Consider the following 21,348-nt stretch of genomic DNA (forward strand, 5'->3'; position numbering starts at 1 on the left):
GACGGAGAGCCTACATCGCGGTGAGAAAATCACTGCATGCCCAACCGGAACGACGCAGCCTTCCTCCCCAAAGTGGAGATCAACGCAGTGCCAGTGTTGCGACTGGAACTTCAACGCACGGCCCACAGAATCGATGCAAAGCCGAGCCAGAATGACGCAGCCCGACTTCCTGAGAGAAATCGATGCAAGCACCAGCCGTGCGACAGAAATTTCCACGCATTGCCCACCGGATCAAAGCAGCTCCTGTGACTTTGCCCTGCACGGCCAGGATTTCAACGTATCGTCCTCTGGGTGTCTGAAAACCCCACAACCTGAAGAGGTTCCAGGTCAGCGCACCAGAAATTGACACAAAGCCTTCCCTGCATGAAAACTCAATGACACATCATCTGTGTGTGCCAGACAAATCGATGCCCACCTCCCCGTTTTCCACCCATCTCCTCCTCTACGGCCCCTTGCGGAGAATTTGAATGCAAACCAGGCACTTTGTGCTTTCAAGAGACATTTGTTGCTTTTTAAAGACTAAAGACTTTTTTTTATCATTTCCTACAGTGATAACTCAAAGTGTACTTATCAAATCTTGATCTTTTTGACCTGCATTTAACCAGATAAATATTATAAATTTTTCTAAACACTGTGTGGGGTACTTTTGTGATGTTATACTGTGTTATTGCATGATTTATTGCAATAAATGTGCAGAAATACTTTACACATTGCCTTCTAAGTTAAGCCTGACTGCTCAGTGCCAAGCTACCACAGGGTGGGCACAGGATAATTTGGATTGTGTGTGACATACCCTGACTAGAGTGAGGGTTCTTGCTTAGACAGGGGGTAACCTGACTGTCAACCAAAGACCCCATTTCTAACAACGAGACAAAAAAATGTCCTGCCTCATTAATGTTCACGAGTTAGGATTTCAATTGCAACTCATTTAAATGGCTGCAAATACAGTGATGGGGTTTCACAAAAGTCCGCAAACAACCTTCTCTGCATCCAAATTCTTCGAATGCCTAAAAGTTTTAATTCCAGCCCCTGTCCCTGAAAAACACTCTCTGCTCCCTCTGTACCTCATGCTCTCATTCAAAAAGTGGAAAACTCCATCATGGACAGTTTGCAAGTCAGTAATTCCTGATTTGGCAGGTTAGTAACCTGTGAATGGCTTAAGCCACAATTGCAGTTGCAAAGCACTGATACAGTCCATTGCAATTCAGTAGGAGGTGGCACTCTTCTACCTTCCAATTCTCAATGAGTCATAAAGTATACTCTTTGTGAGTGAAAACACATTTCCAATTGCTGATTCCTGGTTGCAAACTCTTGTTTTTATAAATTGCAAGCTTTACAACAGCAAAACATTTTAGTAAACATGATCCAATACACAAAATGTGAGAAAGAAATTAGGGCAAAGATATGCAGGGATCAGAAGATATAGCTGCCAAGTTTCCCAGGTTAATTTGTGACTATTTATTCCAGTCCAGAACTTTTCTTCTTTGACTAAATATTTCAGTCCTGAATATTTCTTTGCATTCTGAGGCTTATAGTCTTGGTTTTATAATGGATAAGCAAAACTACAAGTCTTAAAATGCAAAGACCTGTACTTGTGCAGTAGAAACATGACAGAGTGGAGAAGAGATGGTTCAGAAGTAGTTTGAACTGGAGAAGATCTGGATATGCAGAGCCAAAAAGAGAGAAATAGTGGATAAACTGATCCAGTTAGGAGCAACAAATTGAAGAATATATTGTTACAGAGAACTATTAAAATGAATGAATAAATAATATAACACTACATAAATCACCACCCTCATGAAGTGAAGTACCTTAAGCTTCCTAGTGTTAATGATGACTCATACATCTAATGTTTCCACAGCAGGCATTTGTATTACACTCCATGGTGACAGGTAAAATCCTTGTTGATCTACTCATCACTCTGCAGACTTAGCGAGGTTTTGCACTATAGAATTAGCATAGACATACATCTTTTCTTTTTCCTCGTTATGTTACAGACACCACATCCCGACAGGAATTCAATCTTTTTGATTATTTAGAGATAGCTCCATCGAAATTAATATCTTTTAATGCAAGAGGTCTTCAGACTGTGGGTTGTGTCCACCTGGGTTCCAGTTCTTCATAGCAAGGGGGATGCACATTCTACAGCTAGATGGGCTTTGTAACACAATGAGAAAGTACATTTGTTCACTTTGTCTTTGGTTTCTTGCCTCTTCCTCTGTCCCCCCACAACATTTGTTTGTAACCCAGCACTAGCCTGCCCTGGCTTTCACCTCAAGAATGGAAAACACTTTCTCACTCACAGATGCACACAGTCAAACATGCACACAAGCACACACACACACAGATACATACACTTATAAAGCCAGAGAGGTGATGGGAAAACACACAAAGGCAAACTTTTTAACCCATCCTCTCATAAACACAGCTAGAGCTAGCAGAGGAGTGGGTGTTTGGATTTTTTCACTCATGATGGGGATGTAACCCTGAAAACCTGTCTTTGTAAGGCTAGGGCACCCAGCAGGACCAAAGACCGGCAGGTGTCATAGAGCAGACTCTCCAACAGCCTGTTGTGAACTAAGGAAGGAGGGCCTGCAGGGGGAAGGGACATTTGGTGTTGCCTGGCAGGATATCCACATCTGATTATTTCAACCAGTTGCCACCTTTGATATATGTGCCTGTCTGTGGTTGTGAAGGAGGAGCTATGGCACAGGTGGGCTACTGTACAGTCCAATTTTAGGGACATGGGGGCTGTTATACTGACCTATTTTGTAATCACAATCACTGCAATTCACAAAATAGGTGTGTTTACAACATTTGTGAAGTTGGCAATCTTTTACAGACTCCTACAATGGGATTGTGAATCAGCATGAGATGTGTCCATATTTTGCGGCTGTAATCCAGTCAGAAACCAATGAAAATTGTGGGCTCCAAAGCTGGTGGTGTAACCCATTCACAAAAGAGAAGGGATCAGCGTGGCACCTATTCCCTGTTGTGAACTGCAAAGTTTCAAACATTTAAGATAAAGTAACATTTTTTTCAACACAACTCTAAATCTTTTAAGTAAAATGGACTGCATTTAAAAAAACAATGTTTACTTTACTGAAAGGCACACTGACTTGGTGGCCTGCTGACTCTAGCAGGACACCACCTAGAGTTTGTGATCAACTGTGGTGAGTCACACCTTTTGACGTGCCTAAGGCATATTCTTTCGGCAGGACTCACTATGGTTAAACTTATTTTGCAAAGCAACATATATGATGGGTTGTAAAATTGGGTTCTGTTTGAAAAAGCCAGTGCACAATCTGCAACCCTTTTTTGCAAATGTAATCTTTATACATCAGGCCCATGGCTGCCTCTGGAGAGCCTAATAGGAAATGTAGAGGCCTGCAGTTTAACACCTTTGAACGTGTGAGTGAAAACCAAACTAGGATATGTTTATTTCTTCCATTGAGTCTCCTTCAAAGTGCATAGATATTTTCAGACCAAGGGACAGAGAAAATTGGATAGTGTGAATTGCCCAAGATCAAACAATTTGGTAAAACAGTACTGCTTTTTCAAAATGATATTACTTTACAATTTGGTGATTAGAGCATGAGTGGGCACTGTCTTGTCACCCTCCACCAAGGTAATATCCAGTCCAAAATTTTGACCAACTAGCTCTCTAACAGCTTTAAGGTTGATTCTAAGGGGCATATTTATGAAAAATAGCACAGTTGTGCGTATTTTTTTAATGTGAGCTAGAGTCATTCCTTAGCACCATCTGTGTGCCATATTTATGAAATGACGTTGGATGGCACTAAGGAATGGTTAGTGTAAAAAAAATGACGCTAACATTTGTGACATGTCGTAAGGAAAAATTACTCTAATGCTGAAAAAGTGGCACTAGGCTGTTTTGTGGCATGTAAAAAAGTAGCTAAAGGGTTAGCGTCGTACTTTTACCACATTAGCATCAAAACAAAACGCACAAGCAGGAAAGAGTGCAATTGCAAGAGAAGATGGAATCATCAGGCCAGGAGAGACCCCAGGGAGACCCCAATCTCCCAAGTACCAGCCAGGAGGGTCCAGTAAAGTTCCAGGAGAAGAGAAAGCACACGTGTCGCTTCAGCGAGGAAGAGCATGACATTCTGGTCAGAGAGATGATGGAGCACCAACACCAGCTCTTCATCACCTCCAAATTACCAGTTGGAAGGAGAGACACAATATGGCAGGCATTAGTGGACAAAATCAACAGCATCAACAGAGGTGAAGAGGACTGTCACTGGGGTCAAGAAGCACTGGCACGATTGCAAGCACAGGACTAAGGGGAAAGTCACCAGGAGCCATTATGCAGCACTGCAGACGTGATGTGGAAGTCCCGCACCACAGAAGGACCTGGATGAGCTGGAGGAGATGGTTGCATTGGTCGTCCAGGAGGAGCTGGTCACTGGAATCGGAGGACAGGACAGCGCAGACTACCAGGAACCAACACAAATCCAGGGTAAGTTGCAGGGGGGATATCTGGAACTCCACAAATGACAGAAGGGGGAAGCTCATATGACACACTCCATGCATGCTAATTGCATCGGGACACATAGGCCATAAATCAAGATGCACCATCCCCACCCAAGCCACACATGTACTGACGCTTTGGTTGTGCTATGCCCTCCAACACATACAAAACGTCAACATAGGCTACTCACTATGGCTATACTCCACCATGTACCTATGCACCACATTGCCTGGTAGGCATGTGCAAATAGTGTGGCTGTGGCTGTACCATTACAACACCAACTGCATGTAGTCATGGGCCCTGTACCAACACATCGTAGACATCAGAGACGAGGACTGAAGTCAATACCACTCCAGGGGTGGTGTCAGGGTGGTGTCTCTGGCCAAAATGCTTCCCTTCCTCATTGTTGCATTGCCTTTACTCATGTGTGCTGCATCTTGCAGCACAAATAGCTTGTACATGTGCAGGAAGGGACACCTCCCTGCAGATGAACAAATCATTCCGTCAGGGCAGGCACCCCGTCATCATGCTGCAACAATGCCTGTGTTGATGCAGGGAGAACAAATCTGTGCAGGCACAGGGGAAATTGCAGAGCTGTACTGTATTCAAGTAAATATGGCATATCACTGTGTGCAGTGTACTGCAACACATCTTGCAGCTGCCCTGAGCCATGCCAAATGAGAAAAATCTGCCCTAAAGCTTGCAACCTGTGGAACACAACCCATACAGGGTGAACCCACAACAACTCACACCCAACCACATGTGCCATATGGCAATGGCCACAAAATAAAATACATACAACACATTCTACATGAATGTGAACATCATGTGTGCAGCCGTACAAGTGGCTGTAATCTCACCATCTGACAATATAGAGGGCTAGATCAAACAGAAAATGATGGTACATGCTGTTGTGACAAATTAGGCATCATCATGCACCATCATTTTCAAAATGCAGGGATGTGCCATACACATAAAAATATAGTGTACTTCTGTGTACCTCCCTAAGAAAGTGGAAATTAGATGTCATGTGCCAATGCAGCCACTCTAGCACCAGATGGCTGTGTTGAGGGGAAGAATGTTTTTGTGCAGGAAGGAACACCTCCCTGCACAACAACAATCTTAAAATGTGATTTGCTCATACTCTGTGTGCAGAAGAATGCGACACACATAGAAATAGCAAAAAATCCAGTAGAAATGTAAGCATTACTCCTAGATTTTGTCATGCTAAACCCCCTCCTGGGCTGGTGTCAGATATAGGCCTATCCTCCGGTATACAAATAGTCCAAAATATGAGGCAGTGTCAAAATGCAATGGGTGTTGCTGTGGTATGCCCACAGCGACACCAATTGCACACACCTTCCACGCAAAGTGCTGGGTTTGAAGTCGGCCATATAAACAAGGTGGTGTCAAGGTAGAGAAAGTGGCTTCATTCCACCTTGTACATAAGGGGCAGGGCATTGCACCACCAGAGCCTCACTAAAAGTGACACTGAGGTGGTGCTTGGTGCACCCCCATATGCCCCAAAATACCTAGTGAGCTTGACCCATGTGTTATGCACAATGCTACACTTAAGTTAAGTACAACCACAACCTTGAGTAAGTTACATGTCACTGAGCCTCCAGTGGCAAATACATGATGCCCCATGTCAACAGCCAATGCAATCGAATATTGATTTTCCACTATCTCCTGCCGACCTGCCTTTCCTGGATTGTGCAGATGACATGGATGACCAGCTGCCAACCAACAACGAACAGACTCTCCAGGATGTCCTAGAGTCACTCCATACACCACCTCCAGTCTCAGGGGGGACACACAGCATTGCGGGATCTCCACATGAACCACCCAGCTACCAACACATGCCACCGGCCTGTACTGACACAGCCCTGGACTCCGAAGACCCAGGAATTAGTTTTCAGAGGACAGTGGTAGAAGTCCAGCGGGAGCTGACCAAGCATGAGCGGGTGGGGATGAAGACCATGGCAGGCAGCCTAGAGGGAGAGCGGAGGGGCCTCAGTCCAAATAAGGACAACTCAGCTGCCATCAGAGACACCTACTCCTCGCCATGTGGACTCCAGCAGTCTCTGGCCGACACAGCTGCTGCAATGACGCAAAGGCTACACCAAATGACCTCCCAAACTGGCGGTAGCATAACAGAAAACAGGCTGGGGGCTATGTAGAATACCCTGGAGTCCATACAGCAGGATGTGGCCTCCCTGAGGGAAAACATGGCTGCCTACCACTGTGATGTTGCTGCACTGTTAAAAAATCAGTAGTTCCTCCTTGCTGCAGTGATGCCTTATGTGTTGCCACAAATAGCAGCTGCCAGGACCGTTGACTCCACATCTCTATCCCCTGAAGTGTGTGTGGCCCCCTCTACCTTTATAACAGCATCAGCTATGGCACAGGAGGCACCACACACAACAGAGGATGAAGATGTGGAAGGAATAACATTCAGAAGGAAGAGCACCCAGTAGCACCAGTCTGTGCCACATGGACAGTGTCTCCTTAGTTCTGGGCTTAAACTCATGCCAGTGTTGTGACAGTAGGAAATGTGCCCTCTCCACCTAACCACTGTTGATTTGTCTGCTATGTGCTGTCATTGTCTCGTTCATACCAATTGGCAATTGTTTAACTCCTCACTAATGCACACTACTCCTAACCATGTCTCATGACATGTCCCTCAAACCTGAACTCCGGTTGTGCTACATATGGATAATGGTCACTCATGGGGTCTGTGAAATGGACATTGTATAGAATTCACAAATTCAACTGCACCTGTAAATAAAGCTCCTTGCACACGTAGCACTTCTATGTTTACTGTGATCCATCTACCCAGCTAAAAGATAGCATTGTTTCAATCCATGTCAATGTGTGCAGAATATCAGTACATGAGTGCATGACTGTCAGACACAAAGCCACACACTAGGATCCAAACACGAGAAAGGTGAATGGTGGTGTTGTCGGCTACAACCAACTTACTGACTATACTATATACATTTTAAAAAGATATCCTATGAAGTAGACATGCAGCATATATGGCTCTGAGGCAATTCAATGGTTATTTACCCTGATGCGAGTACCAGTACAACTTATTTGTGTGGTACAGGAGAAGCTAACCTTATCAGTGATGGCCACCTATCAGTGTTGCAGGATACATTTCCAAATTTGCCTGTTGTTAGATGTACCTCACTTGCTAACAATGAAATTGCAGGACCCCACCAATGACAGGTGAAGTACCATATTTACCTGTCCAAGATAAAGTATACATACACATTGTAAATGGCTGGTACTTTGGATGGCAAATGTATGCCCTAGTAGACAGTATGTAGCTGCCATGCTGACAGCTCCTCGGTCATGGGGATGCATATGGGAAACCTGGAAAATCAAGACAGTAAGCATATCCTAGGCCATTCCCACAACTTGGCCAGTGCACTCATGATAAGTTATTGCACCCCAGACAATATTAGGCTAAGAAAAACAGGATTTATTGTAAAACCACATACAACTACACCTATCTAACCTATTCTATACGTATCTTACACATGTAACACCACACTCTAAACATTGGCACCCACCCCCCTTTAAGAGACAAGATACAGGTAGGACAACATAAACTATGACTACACATGTATTAACCTAACCTATGGCCTAAACAAATATATTTTTTGGTATTTTTTTAATTTTATTCCTATACACAAATACCCCAACATGACCCCCACCCAACCTCCCAGCAATAAAAAAAATGTAGAACCCACCTGACTATACTTAACCGAACCTATGCCTACCCTAACACTAACCTAATACTACACATCTAAAACCCAATCTAAAACTAATGTAAAACAGTAAAGGGGAGGGGGTGGAACTGGGAGGTTGTAGAACACTTTGTTCATTTCTTTGTTTTTTCAGTTTCTTTTTGATATATTGCAGCATACTCTGGTTCTCATCACTCTTCTCCTCCAATTTTTTGTCTGGCTAAAATCTTGGCCATGTCCCCTCTTATGTCTAGTTGAAACTGGCTAGCAACTACTGCAGCAGGTGTCTGAACTGGTGCCTGGGTCATGACTGGTGCAGCTGACGTGGAGGGCCTTGGACCGGCTGTGGCTCCCTGCGCTCCTGATATTTTTGCTCCAGTGTACTTGTGGGGCTGCTTTGGAGGTTTACCATGTGCAAACGCATGCCATTCCCTAGATGCCTTCTCACTGCGGAACCTCCTTCCCATTCGGTGGTATCCAGCTTTAACCTCCATCATTTGCCGGTAGTGTTCGGCCCTCTTGTGGAAAGTTTGCCTCTGGTCTCGCGTCATATTGGCAGCTGAAATATGAGGAGAAGCAAGCATCAGTGTAGGAGGTTGGCCCTCTATGTAGTGCACAAAACTAGGAACACTGTGAAAGGGGTCCAGGCAACCACACGTTGGTTTCCAGAGGCAAAAACTAGATCACCTAATGTTCTAATGTTTGAGGTAGCTTGGTCAAGCAGTTAGGCTAACCTTGGAGAAGTGCTAAGCATTTGTTGTACTCACAGTATCAATCATGCACAACACCCACACAAGGAATAACTCAAGACCTATTTTATAAAAATACTTCAGATTTGTATATAATTTTTAAGACCAAGATGGTCAATATAAGTTGAGTACTTTTTGAGATAGGATTGTTCAAAGTTTCATAAAGTACGTCTTTCTGTGCTTAATTACGCACCATAGGAATCAATAGGCAGTCACTTTTAAAAATGCATAAAGAATCGTAAAATTGGGTTACCTCTTTCATTTTTTGCAGTATGATCGAAGTAGTCAGTGTTGCCTTGTGCCAGCTGGAGAGCTTCGGATGGCTCACAGTTCCAGCAGAGCAGGAAAGTCTCTTGGCACAGGCAAAGGGCCTGGAAAAGGAGATGGTTTGCGAATTTAAAGGTGGTGCCTTGGGGTCCCCTTGGGCTGTTGAGGTTGCAAGGAGTTAGGGACCTGCGGAACACAGCTGGTTCCTCTTTGCAGGGCACAGGGAGAATGGCTGCAGGGCAAGTTGGCGATCCAGGAGCTGTGCGCAATGGAACCCTTTGGAGCTGGAAGTGAGTCTCTTTGAAAGCAGCTTGCAGGACAACGTGGCACTCTGGCAGGAGGTACAGGGTGTTCCTGAAGTTCCTTGATTGGGGCTTCCTGCTGGTTCAGTTGCAGCTCTGGGACAGCTGGTTTTCTTGGAATCCGACGTGTGCTGGCCAGTACTTGGGATATTGGCACTACTCGGCCACTGGAGGGCACAGTGCCACCAAAGTTAGCACACTTATAGGTCTTGTCTGGGCTGTTGTCAGTGATTTCTCGGGTCCCAATGCAACTTCCGGTTCTGGAGCTATCGGCCGGACAGTGAAGTGACCCTCACTGGTTTGTTGGTTCTTGCTGCTTTCTTCAGTGGTGCCTCCACTCAGGATGGAAATCTCTGGCTATTTGTAGAGCCTTGAGGCTTCCAGTGGTCAGCTCCTCCACAGCAGTGATTGTGGGGACACAGATGCAGCAGGCAGGGTCTTGGCTCCTCTTTTGATGCTGCAGGTCCTCAATTCTCTTGATGTGGTTTTCTTTGGGGCTGTCTTGTTCTTTGTCCTTTTGAATCTGATTTCTTGGTCAAGGGGTAAATGCTGAATTTAGTTGGTGTTTTAGGGGGAACTTGGTAGTATCTAATGGGACACTTACCTTAGGGTGGCTACACATACTACAGTGACCACCTGCTTTGGGCCAGGAGTACACTCGCCCCCACCAGCCTGCCTCAGTGCCCCTGACCCTGCCGTTGCTGCAAGGAGAAGTCCCTGGTGCCTAGTGGTAGACGTATCTGCATTGTACCATGTATTTAATTGTTTTTCTATCGTAGTTCGTTTCTTGCAATTTGTTTTTCATTTCTCACACTGTTTTAAAATTTGCCTCTGCCCATTTTCTGCTCCACTTCGTCGTATTGCTCTGATTGTGCCTGTCTTTCTTTTTCCGGTTTGTTCTGATCCTGCCGCTGCATCCCCTGTGGCCCGACCCCCTCGCACCCACATTGGCCACTCCCTCCCACCTCCCGCCTCATAGCTGCTTCTCCCTCTCACCTTCCCTTCTTAATGGTGGGCGCTGTCCGGCAGCACGCAACGGGCACGCCGCTGGCTCACCAGAGGCACGCCAGTGGCAAGCCCATCTGCGCCTGGACCGCACCCAGCGCCCTTACCCCTGGTCCACGCTCCTCCAACCCCCCGAAGCGCCACTACTCCTCCACACAGCTCCTTGCTCTCAGCCCAGGCCAACCCCAAACACACACATGGTCCTTTCACATGCCACTCATGCCAGTTCTCTTGCACTCACACCAACAACACCAACAAGCACCACAACAAAACAAAACCCCCAATCACCTCAACTGCATCCTCCTTAACACCCGCTCCGTCCACAAGCACGCCAATGAGCTTTGGGACCTACTCACCACAAACTCTCCCGACATCGTCTTCCTCACTGAAACATGGATGAACTCCTCATCAGAACCCAACATCGCCATAGCCATCCCAGAAGGTTACAAGATCACCCGTAGAGACCGCATCAACAAACCAGGAGGAGGAATAGCCATAATACACAGAAACTCCATCAAGATTTCCACCAACACCAATGACACCCTACACAATGCAGAACACCTACACTTTCAGGTACACATCAACACCGACACCACCCTAAGAGGAACCCTCATCTACAGAGCACCAGGACTCCACCCCCCATTCTGTGAAAACCATCGCCGACACTATCAGCTTCCACAACCTCACCTCCACAGACTACATACTGCTTGGTGACCTTAACTTTCAACTGGAAAGCACCCATGACTGCAACTCCACGACCTTGCTAGACAACCTCGCAAACCTCGGCCTCAAGCAACTGGTCACCTCATCCACCCACTCAGTTGGACACACGCTAGACGTCATCTTCACCTCCAGCAGCCACATCGCCTTCACTCACACCACCAAACTCCACTGGACTGACCACCAATGCGTCAATTTCTCCTTCCTGAAACCCCCCACCCACCACCAACAACATCTTACCCCCTACTGCAAGTGGAACAAGATCTCCAAAGAACACCTAATCTCCAACCTCGCACAAGCTCCACCTCCCAGCACCAACAACCCAAACGCCGTCGCCCCCACCGTCACATGATAACTAGAAACTTGTGCAGACTCCCTCATTCCTTTCAAAATAAACAACAACACCCGCACCATCAAGACCGCCCCCTGGTTCACCACAGAACTTCAGTCTTCCATACGAGAATGCCGAAAAATTGAGAAAGCCTGGCACCAAGAACCCTCAATGAGCAACTTCTCGTCCCTCAAATCAGCCATGCGCAAACACCACCAACTCATCCGGACCACCAAATGGTCCTTCTACAAAGAACTCATAGACAACAACACACACAACAGCAAGGAACTTTTTACCATCATCAAAGAACTCACCAAACCCAAATCCTGCACCATCGACCCTCCACACTCCCAAGACCTCTGCAACTTCCTCTCCCTTTGCTCGTGCCAAAAGAAGGACATTGTCTTATAAACCAGAGAGGCTGAGCTCTCCCCCAAGGTTTGCATCTTTGTTGTCTAGAGGTGGCAGCAGGTTAAGACCAGTCAGCAACCATGCCATGTTAGGTTAGCTTTTTCAGGGGCACCCCTAGTGTGACCCCTGGGTACATTTAGGGATAGATCCTGTACTGGCACCAGTTTGGATTTATCATCCTGAATTGTTTGATACCAAACATCCCAGGGTTCAGAGTGGCCATCATGTAGCTGGGAAACTCGTGTTTGACCAGTGTCCAGCACATGCATTAAAATGGCTGCTCTGTTCACTCACTATGTCCCAAGTTTGGAAAGGCTACAGTAGGGGCAGATTGCTCATGCAACTATTCCCTCACATATAATATGCAGCACCCGGTCTTAGGGCTATAAGGCCTGCCAGAGGGGTGACTTACCCATAGTATATGCAGTGTAAGGTGGACAGGTCACACAGGCAGTGTGCCATGTCAAGTTTGTAGTTTAGGCTTGCACCAGGACACTCAGCCTGCAATGGCAGTGTTGGGTGCATCTGGATGCATGCCCCTAAAGGTTGTCACAATCAGTGCTGCTGTCCTCAGGGGCCTACCCATAGTACCCAGGGCCTTGGGCACCTAGATGCCCCTTTACTAGGGATTTATAGTGGTAGCTAAGGGTGTATCAAATTGTGACAATGCATCACAATAGATTTAGGGAGATAGCTCTGGCTCAGGGAACCTGGTTAGCAGGGGCCCTGGGCACTACAATTTCTAGACACACCAACATCAGGCAAAAAGTGGGGGGGGATAACCATGTCAAAAAAGGCCCTCTCACACAATCAGTTTTAGCATTGGGTGGAGGTTGTACAGACATACGATGTACACTGACACTGCAGATAACACATACAGTTCACCACACATTCCTCAACAATGACTTACTCCTCATCCATGACTATTTCCTACCAGCCATCAATAGTATCATGTACATGTCACTGGGATGACGAGTATCTATTGTTAACCAACAGGGCCCAGAACTAATTAGACAAAATTGTTCATGATCAACATTTGTGCCACCAAATTTGTGAGGACCAGGTGCCACAACAAGTCTGGACTTCCTGTGTCACTGTGCATAGGGGGGCTGTGCATGCAATTCATCACCTCAACACTCTGATGAAACATAAAGACTTGACAAGTCATCATGGATGCAAGGTGGGCGCCTTATGATAGAGGGTCTGGTAACTTCCCAATGGCTATTCTAAGGTTTGGTAAATCATCAGTCATGTGTCCTGGTGTAAGACCTGGCCAGAGCATACATTACAAGGGGACACACTATTGCCCATGATGTGCCAGCATGTACAACTGATGCAATGTCCCCCGAAGGTTTGGACAAAGCCTGACCTGCACATCAAAGTTGTCTACACATAAACGAACTGAAGCCTGTGCTATTTTGTGCTACATGTGTTAAACAGCACAAACATGGTGGCTGTATGGGTGCCCTTGGGCCCACAGTGAGTTTTGCCGTGCACTGGGTACTGCAACAGTGTCCTGATTCATTGTACATCATTTGCACATGCATGTCAGACATCATCAACGTACCAGGTACGCACACAGCATTCACATCATATCCATATGTGATGTGACCTACATCACTCACAAATATCATGGTGGCATGACCATGTTGTGAAAACTGCTGAGATCTGGTGTTTGAAGAATCATAGACTTTTGCAACAACCATCTGGAGCTGAGTTGTCTACTAATTGTGTACACAGCTGACTGTTGTGTATCACAAGAGGCACCTTGCACTACTGCAGCCTCATTATAGCCGAAGGATTCTGAGGCACCTGTGTCCTACATAAGCTCCCTGGAGGCCTCTGCATATATATCCCACATCTGTGCTGTTTTGTCAGTAAGTGTAAGCTATGTGTGGCACCCGGTGCTGACAATAGTGCTGTGACAAAGTGGTTGTTAACAAGCATGCTATATACATAAACAGCTGCCCTGACACCTATCATGGTAGACATCAGTGAATAAGTGGCCAGCCATTACAATATCTATTACACACAATTCCATGCCAGAACACGTTGCCCCTTGAGCTACAAGCAAGCCATTCTTATTGCATAACATTCAAACAGACATGGTGTCACCATCCATTCTCCAATGATATCATATCATTGGTCAGGCAAAACCATATTTCATAGCATTCCACTTCAGTCTGACTCACACCACACCCTGGATTAGCAGACATGACGCACAAGATGACACTTACTGGCTGCAGCTGGGTCTTCAAATCGGGCCACCTCACCTACGGTGTAGGGCGGAGGTCCACCTGCAAGACATGAAACATTGCTTAGTGTAATTTGCACATATCAGTTAATGAACAACATTTTTCGATGTCAGTTTGTTAGGCTGAGTGAGCAAGTCATCCTAGTGGTAGATCAGAGTGACCAACAAACATCTATGGTCAGTCAATCACACATAGGGGGTCATTCTGATCCCCGCCGGCGGTGGATGCCGCCGGCCTGGCGGGAGCCGCCAAAAGACCGTACCGTGGTCAAAAGACCGCGGCGGTCATTCTGAGTTTCCCGCTGGGCTGGCGTGGCGTGGAAACCCCCTTCCACGAGGATGCCGGCTCCGAATGGAAGGGGTGCGACGGGTGCAGCTGCACCCGTCGCGATTTTCAGTGTCTGCCAGGCAGACACTGAAAATCTATGTGGGGCCCTGTTAGGGGGCCCCTGCACTGCCCATGCCATTGGCATGGGCACTGCAGGGGCCCCACGACACCCGTTCCCGCCAGCCAGGTTCTGGCGGTGAAAACTGCCAGAACCAGGCTGGCGGGAAGGGGGTCGGAATCCCCATGGCGGCGCTGCTTGCAGTGCCACCGTGGAGGATTCCCTGGGGCAGCTGGAAGCCGGCGGGAAACCGCCGGCTTCCCTTTTCTGACCGCGGCCTTACCGCCGCGGTCAGAATGCCCCCGGAAGCACTGCCAGCCTGTTGGCGGTGCTTCCGCGGTCGTTGGCCCTGGCGGTCCATGACCGCCAGGGTCAGAATGACCCCCATAGTCTCTGATAATGTAGACCCACACACCTATAGACCATTACTGTCCCTGACACTCCCGTGGTGCTTCTCACTGCACTATTTGTACATGGTATTGTCACGCAGGTGTCGGTTAGCTCTACATCTCCATGACCATACGGGACTGCTTGACACTGTATACTGCATCTGAGGGGCATGTGATGGTTGTTGCAGTGGTTGTTCCATTGTGATAGCTATAGCATTTGAGCCTGCCCCAGATGTTGTAGACATCTACCTCATTGTCACAGCAAACTGACAAACTACTGCCCAGGCGTTGTGTGTGTATTTCAAAGTGTTGAGGAATGCAGTGATACATCCTTGTGTAAAGTAAGTAATATGTGTGTGCCATCACAAGGCACACACATGATCAATAATGCTATGGGAGTTTACTCATGTGAAAATAGTTGTACCTACCTGCACATTGACTGATTGAAATCATGGATGTTTTGCCAATAGTGTATGGCCAGCCACTGATGGCATGGTATACCATTATTTGTCCAGGGAGGCATAAGAACATGGGCATAGACGTATGCCTCAAAACAGAAACACTTGCTCTGTGGTCCATGGATGCATTTCTTGGTGCAGGTTACTGAGTAACGTGCCAATGATGGAGCAGATGCAGGGCAGCCCCATACTGTCAGTAAGAAGCGTCAGGCCTGTGGAACTGACGCAGTACATGTGTGTGTGGTAATAGACATAGTATAGGGTGTATGTGATACACAATATAAAGGAAGAAGAAAGTGATAGTAGTCTGGACCCAGTGAATGGTCAAGTTCCCTTACATGGCCTTGGCCAATGACACAAAGGGGCCGATCGAACAACAGTGGTGCAGCACCAATTCCATCAATACAGTCCTTTTGGCCCTCAGTGCACCCCTTACCCCCGTCATGTGTGCTCATAATGAGAATTAAGGCACAGCATGATGCAGGTAGGGTCCAACTGCATCTATTTATGTGTAGATAAATTATGTACTCAGCAGGAGTTGCAACACAACAGCACAACAGATCATCACAACTTCTGCTGAGTACATGGGGTCCCATCACATACATTTATATGCCCCCCCATATCACAACAGCTCTCGTCAGCCGTTCAGAGTGCATGAAATTCAGAATTTAGGTATTTCTCATTTTTCCCAGTGGCTTATACATTTGCCTCCCACGCAGGTTTTGGGACCCCCTTCCATACATGATGCATGGCGAAGCCTCATTTTGTGCTGCTGAACACCGAGTTGCCCTATGCATACATCACAACACTTTCTTATGGTTGTGCGGCAAAATGGTACATCTGCCATGCATCTGCTTCATTTCTGTACATTGGAATTGCAGGCCTAAGGTGGCTCTGGGGCTCTTCATACAGGTAGCAGACATTTACAGATCCAGAACCATTCCATGCAGCACTGAACCATATCTGCCACTGTCATACACATGCAAAAAAATTGACTTTGTATGGAAATGGGAGACTTACTAACTGCTCAACCAATCTCAATGCCCAGATGTTTCAGCAGATTTTGCTCTCTTCTAATGAGGTCTGCTTAGCGGTGCTCCAGTTGGTGGTCATTCATTCCTGTCCCAAAGAGTCTTGTTAGATGTTGGAGCACCTTTCCCCACTGCAGCTTCATTGCCTCTTTAGGGTAGCCTGGAATGACATGGCCACCCCGTTCCAGCATCATGGGGAGGTAGTGCTGTACCAGCCATATAAAACCCCCAGCTCACTGGCTGACATCCTCGCCATCCTCCCTTTCCCACACATACTGGACTGCAAATGCAGTTTACCCCCCCCCAAAAAAAGAAAACCTAAACCACTAACCCAACTACCCCAACAACTATACTACCACAGACCAACACCCCACAATACACAGACAGAAATAGTGCACTTACAATACAAAAGACAGATTCAAAGGCAAATAAAACACAACACCTACAGGACACAGCACAATAAACACTCCAAACACTCCAAACACTCCAAACACTCCAAACCTCCTACAGCACCAGCTCCACACACCCTCACACAGTCACAGATAATAAGACTGTGAAGTGAAAGTGAAAGTGAACTCACTGTACCATGTTTGCAGGCAGGATGTCCTGTTTCATCACTTCCTAGGCCTGTGTGTCACGTTTCCAGTCATGCATCGTTTTTTGGATGCATGACGGTCATGCGTTGATTTTTTCCCATTTTGCGTGAAATTGCCTGTGGACCTGTGATAGACGTTCAGGGGCTAGGCGTCTTTTAGCTTAGGAAAATTGTATAGTATATGCGTATGCGTGAACATTTTTGATGCATGGTGGTCATGCGTCGATTTTTCACCATGGAGTAGTAAAAGGTGTGTGAACGTGTGACTTATGCTCAGGGCCCAGGCATCATTTTACTGACATTGCAGAGTGTGGATTTGATGCATTTTTGTCATAATTTTTGATGCATGACGGAATTGCATAGAATTTTGCATTGTAGGCCTTGAGTGCACCCTGACTCACTTACCATGTCACATGTGCCGTGCTACAATGTTGTACATGTGGTATAGCTACATGTGCGTAACTATCCAGTAATGTCATAACGGTGACATTGGTATGTTCAATCCATAGGTTTGTCTATGAGTCTGCTGCATGCGATTACTCATACCTTGTGCATATGTGCATGTGTAGCTACACTGTGTCCACATACATGTTGGCACATGTGTGCTATATGTGTACATATGTGTTTGAATACTAATTTGTGGGTGGACTACATTATTATGTCTGAGATACAAATATACACATACCAATAACACAATATATATGTCCAACACATGGTGATGCACGTGACAACCATGACAATGGACAGTGGACTAGACCTGCATTAACATCACATTACCACTAGCAATTTTTGTGTACATGTATGTCCACTCTGTGGTGTGTTGTTGAATTTTATTTCATGATGCTCTGTATACATGTAGCATTTGGTTATCCATGCATCTTAGTTGCAGACGATGTTATGTGCACATGTGTTACTGAAGGTTGAAATATGGCGTGTGTGTGTAACAACATGTGTAATGTCATTTCTGTAACATATGACCACAGTGGTATGCCAATAGGATTTGAAACCTCACATTACTATCTTCCTGCATGGACACATGTTGCCATTTGACAAATGCATGTGTAGTCACATCAGTGTCACCTATGTTTCCCTAAGTCAGAACACATGTGAAGGTCATTTCTTTCTGTCACTGATTTTGTGATACCTATGCCCTTACTTTTGTGCTAGGTTGCCTTTTCTTCAAAACCCACACAAATCACCATGCCTGAGCTATTGTAGTGGTACATGTGTGCTGAGATATGTGGTATATGTTTGAATGCCTCCAACAAGGCACTCATATTTGTCCACATCATGTTTGTTATGAAACTCATATACAATGGAATACCACTGTGTAGCAGTGATGCAGTCTGGCATAGATGCCATCCTAATCATCATCACAACTGTGTGAGTTTATAAGGCAACACAAGCCCCAGGATTCATGTGAAGGGGCAGGTTAATGAAGCTCCAGTTTACTCAGCCCCCTCTGCACATGCATCAGGCCACGGACAATGTCATACATTTATGTAGCCAGAGCAGTGGTGTGTGGGTTTATTGAGCGGGGATGTAGACTCTTCATGATTGCTACTCATCAGAACTATGCATACTTCACAGCAGACAGACACATGCACAATTGTGATCAAACAGACCAGGATATCCCATTTTCCTCTGCAGTACTTGATATCAGCCTTGCCCTCTCATTTGCAGTGGTCTGGGTGCTTTCACGAGTAGAAGATGTGTCATTATTTGATGTCCTTAGTTATTTCCGTGAGCAGCTTGTTTGAGGGTTCTATATCGGTTGTCACTTCATGTAGGAGGCTGGCCTGGCTTATAGTGGGTACCAGAGGTATTTACACCTTGTGCCAGGTCCAGTTATCCCTTATTAGTGTAGAAGAGGTGTTTCTAGCAGCTTAGGCTGATAGAAGGTCGCTATGGCAAAGCAGCTTAGACTGAACTAGGAGACATGTAAAGCTCCTACTATGCCACTTATATCATATGCACAATATCATAAGAAAACACAATACACAGAGTTACTAAAAATAAAGGTACTTTATTTTTATGACAATATGCCAAAAGTATCTCAGTGAGTACCCTCAGTAAGAAGGTAAGTACTATACACAAGTTATATGTACACAAACCAAAATTAGGTAAGTAAGAGCAAGAAAAGTAATGTAAACAGTGTAGAATTACAATAGATTGCAATAGGAGCACATAGGTATGGGGCAGCACAAACCATATACTCCAAAAGTGGAATGCGAACCACGAATGGACCCCAGACCTATGTGAGCGTGTAGAGGGTCACTGGGACTGTAAGAAAACAGTGAGGGTTAGAAAAAGACCCCACCCCAAGACCCTGAAAAGTAGGAGTAAAGTGAACCTACTACCCCCAGAGAGCACAGAAGTCGTGATGGGGGATTCTGCAAAGAGAACAAACACCAGCAGTGCACTGACAATGGATTTCCGGACCTGAGTACCTGTAAGATAAGGGGACCAATAGTCGCGATAGTGTCCAGGGGCGGTAGGAGCCCAGGAAACCCCAGTTGAAGGTGCAAGAAAGCTGCCACCGGTTGGAAGAAGCTTGGAGTTCTGCAAGAAAGAAGAGGACTAGGAACTTCTCCTTTGGAGGACGGATGTCCCACATTATGATGAAGCTTGCAGAGTTGTTCCCATCCAGAAAGACTGCAAACAAGCCTTGCTAGCTGCAAGGGTCACGGTAGAGATTTTTGGGTGCTGCTGAGGACCAGGAAGGACCAGGATGTCGCCTTTTGGAGGAGGAGACAGAGGGGGCGCTCAGCAAATCAGAGAGCCCTCACAGAAGCAGGCAGCACCCGCAGAAGTACCCCAACAGGCACTTAGAAGAAAAGTGAACTGGAGTCCATGCAAAGTCACAAAAGGGAGTCCCACAATGCCGGAGGACAACTCAGAAGGTTGTGCACTGCAGGACGGAGTTCTGGGGACCCAGGCTTGGTTGTGCACAAAGGAAATCCTGGAAGAGTGCACAGGAGCCGGAGCAGCTGCAAATCACGGGGTACACAGCTTTGCAGTCTAGCATGAGGAGGCAAGGATTTACCTCCACCAAACATGGACTGAAGAGTCACTGGACTGTGGGAGTCACTTGGACAGAGTTGCTGTGTTCCAGGGACCATGCTTGTCAGGATAAGAGGGGACCCAGAGGACCAGTCTTGCCGTCTTTTGGTGCCTGCGTTAGCAGTGGGAAGATTCCATCGACCCACGGGAGATTTCTTCAGAGCTTCTGGTGCAGGGTGAAGGCAGGCTACCCCCAGAGCATGCACCACCTGGAAACAGTCGAGAAAGCCGGCAGGATTAGGCGCTACAATGTTGCTGGTAGTCGTCTTGCTACTTTGTTGCGGTTTTGCAGGCGTCCTGGAGCAGTCAGCGGTCCATCCTTTGGTAGAAGGTGAAGAAGGAGATGCAGAGGAACTCTGGTGAGCTCTTGCATTCGTTATCTGAAGAATCCCCCCTAAGCAGAGACCCTAAATAGCCAGAAAAGGAGGTTTGGCTACCAAGTTAGGAGGATTGGCTACCAAGAGAGGTAAGAGCCTATCAGAAGGAGACTCTGACATCACCTGCTGGCACTGGCCACTCAGAGCAGTCCAGTGTGCCCCCAACACCTCTGTTTCCAAGATGGCAGAGGTCTGGGACACACTGGAGGAGCTCTGGGCACCTCCCCTGGGAGGTACTGGTCAGGGGAGTGGTCACTCCCATTTCCTTTGTCCAGTTTTGCACCAGAGCAGGGCTGGGGGATACCTGAACCAGTGTAGACTGCCTTATGTAGAGTTGGCCACCATCTGTGCCCATCAAAGCATTTCCAGAGGCTGGGGGAGGCTACTCCACCCCAGCCCTTCGCACCTATTTCCACAGGGAGAGGGTGTAACACCCTCTCTCAGAGGAAATCATTTGTTCTGCCTTCCTGGGCCAGGGATGCCTGGACCCCAGGAGGGCAGAAACCTGTCTGAGGGGTTGGCAGCAGCAGCAGCTGCAGTGGAGACCCCGGAAAGGTAGTTTGGCAGTACCCAGGTTCTGTGCTAGAGACCCGGGGGATCATGGAATTGTCCCCCCAATACCAAAATGGTATTGGGGTGACAATTCCATGATCTTAGACATGTTACATGGCCATGTTCGGAGTTACCATTGTGACGCTATACATAGGTAGTGACCTATGTAAAGTGCACATGTGTAATGGTGTCCCCGCACTCACAAAGTCTG

The sequence above is a fragment of the Pleurodeles waltl genome, chromosome 1_2, assembly GCF_031143425.1.
Source record: "Pleurodeles waltl isolate 20211129_DDA chromosome 1_2, aPleWal1.hap1.20221129, whole genome shotgun sequence".
Taxonomy (NCBI): domain Eukaryota; kingdom Metazoa; phylum Chordata; class Amphibia; order Caudata; family Salamandridae; genus Pleurodeles; species Pleurodeles waltl.